Genomic DNA, 8,144 nt, shown 5'->3' with positions numbered 1-8,144 from the left:
TACATTTTCACCCCAAACAAGGCACAGTGCCACTTTGAAGTAGGGGGCTACTATCAAGGACATAAGTTGCATGGGTATTATGAAGGAAGATGAGTAGCAAGATGTTTGTTCACATTACATTTGAACTTCTGCATGTCAGTACAGTTGGGAGAGCAGAATTCCGGAAGGGAGTTCCAAAGTCTAGCAGTGCTAGGGAAGAAACTATTGGAGTAGAAGGCTTTCTTACACCTAGGGATTTATACTGTGAAGGGGTGGGATTTAGCTGCTTGTCGGGTTCATCGGAAGTATTGACATCGAGAGGGTACAAGTGCTTGTAGTTCATCAGATGGGACCGAGGCTGAAGGCTAGATGACAGTTTAAGGCCTATTAGGTTGGCGATTGTCTTTTGAACCCTGTCCAGGAGCGAGAGACAAGCAGCAGATGCACCAGCCCAAATGTGACAACAGTACTCCATACATGGGCGAATAGTAGCCTTATAGAGGTATAGGATACTGTCAGACGTAAGTAGCTTTCTAGCACGGTAGAGAGAGCCCACCTTTTTCGCAGCAGCCTTGGCAATGCTCTCAATGTATCTATTCCAGTTCATGTTCCCTGTAAACGTTAGGCTGAGGAGTTTAAAGGAAGTACTTTCGGGTAATGTGTTCTTGGCCATTGCTATTGATGATAGGGAAGGTTTCTTGTAATTATTAAAGGAACCTGTTGGCCCCTAAAGGGTATGATGAAAAATGTTCAAAATAAAAAGTGATTTTGAAATTATATTATCTTTTATTGTCTTGAGAAAACGTTTTTTTTTAGTGAGAAAAAAATAAAACTCAGGAAGCCTCCAGAGCACTACTTTATAATGTAGAAACATTAAACTTTCTTTATTCTCAGGACACAGTCTGTTCCTCATAAGTTCAGACACATTACCACCTGTACTAAAGTGCCTCTCACTCTCCACAGATGAAGGTGGTGCGCTTAAATATTTTGAAGCCAGTTTATTCTCCTGTGTCTTCTTCCACCACTGAAATGGATCATCATTTCTTACGAGTAGCCGTAAAGCTACGTAATAATCAAACTCTTTTGTGCACTTAGCCATAAGGGATTTACTCTTTTGAGTTTAGATTGTGATTCTTGCATTTCTGTTGTAGTTGCAGTCTCCAGGTTTAACTCGGTTTCTACCTGCTCTAAATTTTGATTCGTTACTGTAGACTTATTCGAAGCTAATTCACCAAACAGGCTTGAAAGAGATACAGTTTTATTTTTACTTTGTACGTTTACTTACTTACGGCGCCATGATAAAAAAAGTAAAAGACGTTACATAAAATCATTACATTTTCTTAGTGTTTTCTATATATGCCATGAAAAAGTCCTTTCTGATTAATGTTTATAAGTTAAAAAATATTCTGTTATTCTGAAAAACGTTCATTTGCTTATTTCAAAACTGGTAAACATTAATCAGAAAGGACTTTTTCTGGCATTCAACATAAATTCAACTGGAAATAAATCATTTGAAAACAATCACAGCGTTAACTATATCAAAACCAATATAAAAATAAGATAAAGATTTTAAAACAATAAAAAACAATAATACTTATGCAACCCATTTCTTTACTTGTGGAGAAGAGAGTGTTTTTCTAACTAGTCTGTACTTTCACCTAACAATTTAATAAACAATGCAAAACAAGTAAGAATTAGATTGGACAGCTTTTTTGACAGAAATAACCTCAAAGCTAAAATTGTATGTATTATCATCAACATGGTTGATGTTCTGTGATTTGCTTCTTTGGTGATTTCTTCAAATAGATTCAGTAACTGAACAATTTTATTGAACAAGTTCCCAATGGTAAGTTGTTAAGGTAGGAATTTTATGACATCACAAATTCTCGTATGAAAAAAATGAACGAATCTCTTATTAAAAAGGCCCTGTCGGTGGGGCATTAGAATACATCAATTGCCCCCCTGCAGAGGGTAAAACTCCCTCAATGGGGGTCCTGGATATGACCTTAAACTATATCCATTGGTGAGGCCCCAGTTTGTAGGCTTTGGGGAGTGTGGAGCAACCCTTTAATTACCATTGCTCTCAGTTCCACTCTGACCCGGAGTGGTAGTACCTGTTAGGGTCCCAACTATGGGTTAAATAGAAACCAACTTGAAAACAACAAATATATTCTATTAAAAATATTTTCTTCAAAATCTTTGGATTCGGCATTAAATAACCCGAAAAGGGTTGATATGCCGTAAAACAAAAACAACCAACCAACTTATTAAAAAATTCTGGCTTGTGCAACTCATTCTGTTTCACACATATGCCACGAAAATGTCCTTTCTGATTGATGTTTACCAGATCAAAAAATATTCTGTTATTCTGAAAAACAACCAAGTCCAAAACCGGTAAACATTAATCAGAAGGGACAGAGTGTTTTTCTAACTAGTCCGTACTTTCACCTAACAATTTAATAAACAATGCAAAACAAGTGATTTATGCCACAAGCATTGAAGAAGGACAACTGAAGTTTTTTTTTCTCTGTTTTTGACTAGGGAAGGGGTTGAGGGAACCACCTCAAATGGACGGATGTTTTTTTTTTTTTATACACAGTGGTCACCACTTATCAAGGCCCGGAAGCCACTCAGGGATAAGGGTTATTGCAAGTACATTACATTAGTGTGGAGATTTGATGAAGTGTTTACTTAAGGGGGCGGTTCATTAGGAATTTGTTAACATTAGACTTGAAGACATCCAAGTTGTAGTCCGGAGGGAAGCAGGCAGACGGAACAGAGTTCCACAGGCGTGAATGTGATCAGTGCCAAGCGAAGAATTCAACAGAATTGCAAAGAAATACCAATTGTCCGGGTGTTTGGAGGTGTGTGGGAGGGGTTAAAAAAAAAAAAGTAAGTATGAGGATCGAACCCGAACCGTTGAAGCAAAGTTGTAAATTAAAGTGTGAAAAAAAAAACATGCGACGTTAACCATTGCCCCACCGCGAGATGCTAATGGAAACACGTTTGAATTTATTTAATTACTTGGATTTTGCAGGTGCCCGTTTTAATGAGTTAATGAGGTCAAGTTTGACTACGGGGATAGTATTCATTTACTGCTGAACGCTTTTTTTCCCCCTCAAGATGTTATAAGAAAAAGACTAACCCACATGCAGCGAGCGACAAATATTGAATATTTATCTTCCCGAAATCAAGCAAATTAAATAGACAGGCGAGCTTCGTTGTTAACTGTGAGATATTACGATTTATATGTGATATAAAAAGTTTTAAGAAGTTGTGAAGTGAGCGAGCGCTTCTCTGAAAAAAGCCTTTTGTTGACATACAGAAAAAGCGAACACACATATAAACATACATACGTACATTTTCGCTTTTATATATATAGATGAAAATATTTCGATTGATAACCTGAATTGTCCAACAATGGTAAGTAGGATTCCACTAAAGTCAGAAATACTAGAATTAGATTGGACAGCTTTTAACAGAAATAACCTCAGAGCTAAATTTGTAGGTATTATCATTGGTATGGTTGAAGTTCTGTAACTTGCTTCTTTGGTGATTTCTTCAAATGAACTCAGAAACTGGATATTTTTTTCAAACAAGTCCCCATTGGTAAATTGCTATGGTAGGAATCTTATCAACAACACACATTACAAGAGCTTTTCGTTGTTCTTAATTTATTTTCCGTATATAATATGTTGAATTCCACCATGTGGTCACATCTTGAATGAATTTGTTTTTTCCAAATTAAGTTGATCGTGTATTTCAGTTAATTTTCTAATTGCAAATAGAAATTAAAATTAAAGTGAGAAACTGTATTTCTGTTCGACGTAATGGTTGCCTTCACAACCTAAGTTACAATGTATGGTAGTTATTCTAAATCACATTCCCTGACATTAGCAACCATATTTGTTCTTGAATCCTGCAAGACTAAGAAAATTTTATACTCATCCAGAACATTGTGCAATTCTTCACTTATTGTTGCACCTATGGAATGGAACCACTCTAAGCATAGCTCTGCACGATTCAAAGTCATTTGAAAACCAAAGATTTGTCAAACTCAGAAAGGTCGCATCATCTGTTGTAGCTGTCCGATATGTCTAGTATACGAAATGTTGTTAATTTCAGTAAGAGACAGTTAAATTTTTATTTTACTTTTGTAAATTTATCGAAAATTATTTTGTTCAAATTGCAGCATTCTATTAAAAAAGGTCTTCACGACAAAGTTTTACAATAACCCTATTAAATCCGATGTGAAATGTTACAGAATATGGCTGAATATCACCATCATTTCTCTTATCAGATAATGGATCTCTTATGACCTGTGATCATTAATACCCCAAACTTTCTTTTTGGCCAATATTGATTCTGTAGTAGTTTGGTGTTTTGATGGCAGCTCATACTTGCTGCCACTTGCTCCTGGAATGTCTGTCCCTGAATATTCATTGTTTCCTTTTCTTATGTGCAACTTTTTGTATCTTTTGAATAAACTTTTCAATAATGGTTTACGTTTTTTTTTTTTAATTACATTTTCACCCCATACAAGGCACATTGCCACTTTGGTGTAGGGAGCTACTATCAGAGGAAACAACCACTGGGGTACTATGTAGGGATTTGGGCAGCAAAATGTTGGTTCACGTTGCACTTGAACTTCTGCATGTCAGTACAGTTGGGAAAGCAGTGACCTGGAATGGAATTCCAAAGTCTAGCGGTTCTGGGGAAGAAACTACTGGAGTAGAAAGATCTTTTACATCTAGGGATCTCTACAGTGTGGGGGTGGAATTTTGCAGCTTGTCGGGTATGTCGAGGGTGTTCACGTCGTGGGGGCACAAGTGCTTGCAGTTCATCAAAGCATTCACCATTAAAATACTTGTAGAACAAGCAGAGGGATGCAACGTTTCGTCGATGGGACAGAGGCTGAAGCTTTGATGCCAATTTAGGGCCTATCAGATTTGCGACTCTCTTTTGAACCTTGTCAAGGAGCGAGAGACTAGTAGCCAATGCACCAGCCCAAATATGACAGCAATACTCCATAAATGGGAGAATGGTTGCCTTATAGAGGTACATGATACTTTCGGGTGTTAGTAGTTTTCTAGCACGGTAGAAAGAGCCCACGTTCCTTGCAGCGGCCCTGGCAATGCCCTCGATGGAACCACTCTAAGCATAGCTCTGCACGATTCAAAGTCAATTATTTTTGCACCTGTTTGTGTGCACCAGGGAGTAGAACCACTGTTAAGTTTTGAGACATTGTGTTGAACAAAGATGGCGTGCGTAGTTCAGATCAGTAACCAAGATGGCAACCAAGAATCAAATGCGGTCCGTTGCGTAGTTAACCTCTTAAGTTCTGAGATATTATGTTGAACAAAGACGGCGGCGTAGTTCAGATCAGTAACCAAGATGGCAGCGAAGAATTAAATGCGGTCCGTGACGTAGCAAACGCAAACTGATTGAATCCAAAATTCGACAATTTTTATAATAATTTTGCGACATTTTCATTGGTTGTTTAGCACAACCGTTGGTTATAAAAATGATTGGCGAATCCATTCGTCTCATACCCCCATCACAAGTCAGAAACTTTTTTTTTTTTTTTTTTTTACACAGTGATCACCACTTATCAAGGCCCGGAAGCCACTCAGGGATAAGGGTTATTTTACAACCACTGTAAGCACAACTCTGCACTGTTCAAAGTCATTTGAAAACCAATGATCTGTCAAACTCAGAAAGGTCGCATCATCTGTTGTAGCTGTCGAAATGTCTATAGAAATGTTGTTTTACTATTGAAAATTATTTTGCAGTGAAGTATTTTTTTGATGGAATGCTGTAATTTGAACAAAGTTTTGCAATAAGCCTATTAAATCCAATGTAAGATTTTTTTTTTTTTACATTTTCACCCCAAACAAGGCACATTGCCACTTTGGTGTAGGGGGCTACTATCAGGGACATAAGCTACTGGGGTACAATGTAGGGAGTTGGGCAGTAAGATGACTGTTCTCGTTACACTTGAACTTCTGCATGTCAGTACAGTTGGGAAAGCAGGGAGCTGGAATGGAATTCCAAAGTCTAGTAGTTCTGGGGGAAAAAAACTACTGAAGTAGAAAGCTCTCCTACATCTAGGGATCTCTGTGTAGGGGTGGGATTTAGCTGTTTGTCGGGTTTTCCGAGGGTATGTACGTTGATGAGGTACAAGTGCTTGCAGTTCGTAAGAGTATTCACCGTTAAAATACTTGTAGAACAAGCAGAGGGATGCAACATTTCGTCAATGGGACAGAGGCTGAAGCTTAGATGCCAGTTCAGATTGGCGACTCTCTTTTGAACCTTGTCTAGGAGTGAGAGACTAGTAGCAGATGCATCAGCTCAAATATAACAACAATACTCCATACATGGGCGAATGGTGGCCTTATAGAAGTACAGGATACTTTCGGGCGTTAGTAGCTTTCTAGCACGGTAGAGAGAGCCTACCTTCTTAGCAGCAGTCCTGGCAATGCTCTCAATGTAATTGTTCCAACTCATGTTTCCTGTGAACGTTAGGCTGAGGAGTTTAAAAGAAGTACTTTCAGATAATGAATCTTTGGCCATTGCTATTGGTGGTAGAGAAGGTTTCTTATTAATTATTGAAGCAAATAAGTTTAGTCTTGGCAGCATTGAAGGTGACCATCCATTTTTGTCCCCATTCCACTACAGATTGGAGGTCGTTCTCTTGTGTTTCTGCCATTTCTTTATATATGTGTTTATTTGTTTTCCTGTTGTGTCTGTTATAGAGCGTGGTTTAATATCAACAGTAATCATTTTTCTTATCAAATAATAATAATCAATCTTGTGATATTTCAAATTATTGATTCTATAGTAGTTTGGTGTCACTTGTTCCTGGAATGTCTGTCTCTGAATACCCATTGTGCTTTTATTTCTGTGATGGTTTGACATAACTTGCAGGCAGCTGTATTGCCATAACAGTTGAAGGTTGTTATTTTCATTATTTAGTTAATTTTTTTTTTTATATCTTGTATCTAATTAGTACCTATTTACTATGCCTCCCCACGGGACAGAGTTAGACACCAGGGTCGTTTTTTAACGTGGAGAAATTCTCAGTCGTGAAGGATTTCTCCTCCACCAAAAGAGAACAAGAAATGGAAGTGCAGCATCTGAAGAACAGATACTACACTTTGATCTTGACCAAAAGGCCAAAGTAATTCATCTTAATAAAATATACATTATCTAAACCAGAAAAAAAAATAAAAATATGTAATGGTAGCAAAAGTTCAAAAATGAGGAACGAGAATATGACTGAAGAATGCTTTATTTTCAGTTTGCACATCCTCGTAATTTACTGTACAATTCCTCAAAATGTTCAAATTACAAAAGGTCTTCACGACAAAGTTTTACAATAAGCCTATTAAATCCGATGTGAAATGTTACAGAATATGGCTGAATATCACCATCATTTCTCTTATCAGATAATGGATCTCTTATGACCTGTGATCATTAATACCCCAAACTTTCTTTTTGGCCAATATTGATTCTGTAGTAGTTTGGTGTTTTGATGGAGGCTCATACTTGCTGCCACTTGTTCCTGGAATGTCTGTCCTTGAATATTCATTGTTTCCTTTTCTTATCTGCAACTTTTGCTTCTTTCGAACGAACCTTTCAATAATGGTTTATGCGATGGTTTGACATAACTTGCAAGCAGCTGTATTCTGATTCTTGGGATTGCCATCAAAATATTTCAGCAGAAACTGGTTGCCATAATGATTGAAGGTTGGTATCAGTATATAGTTAATTTTTTACGTATTTAAATTACTTATATCTAATTAGTAATTCATCTCAATAAAATATACATTATCTAAACCAGAAAAAAATGAAAAAATGTAATGGTAGCAAGAGTCCAAAAATTAGGAACAAGAATATGACTGATGAAGAATGCTTTATTTTTGTTCACACATCGTCGCAATTTACTGTACAATTCTTCAACATGAAAATTGAAAGATGAAATAATACCGTATATTTCGACGTATAAGATGAAAGTAAAAAAAATAATCTTTAAAAACCAATATTTCATAAGATACCGGGTGTTGCAATCTCTAGCCTAGGCTAAATAAACATGGTTTCATGATTTAGCAGTCGTCTTATACAACCGATATAACAACATAACACATAGTTTATGTCAGAATATG

General features: G+C 36.9%; 1 protein-coding gene across 4 annotated transcripts in view; it reads left to right on the top strand.

The window, feature by feature from the left end:
• LOC145271348 (ADP-ribose pyrophosphatase-like) overlaps positions 1-8,144 on the top strand; it is a 157,612-nt gene that overhangs the window by 114,912 nt on the left and 34,556 nt on the right. The window lies entirely within an intron of this gene.

This window comes from Euprymna scolopes, chromosome 46 (assembly GCF_053919585.1).
Source record: "Euprymna scolopes isolate OS-2025 chromosome 46, ASM5391958v1, whole genome shotgun sequence".
NCBI classification, from domain to species: Eukaryota; Metazoa; Mollusca; class Cephalopoda; order Sepiida; family Sepiolidae; genus Euprymna; species Euprymna scolopes.
Note: the sequence above shows the minus strand (reverse complement) of the source record. Positions and strands in the feature narration are given on the sequence as shown.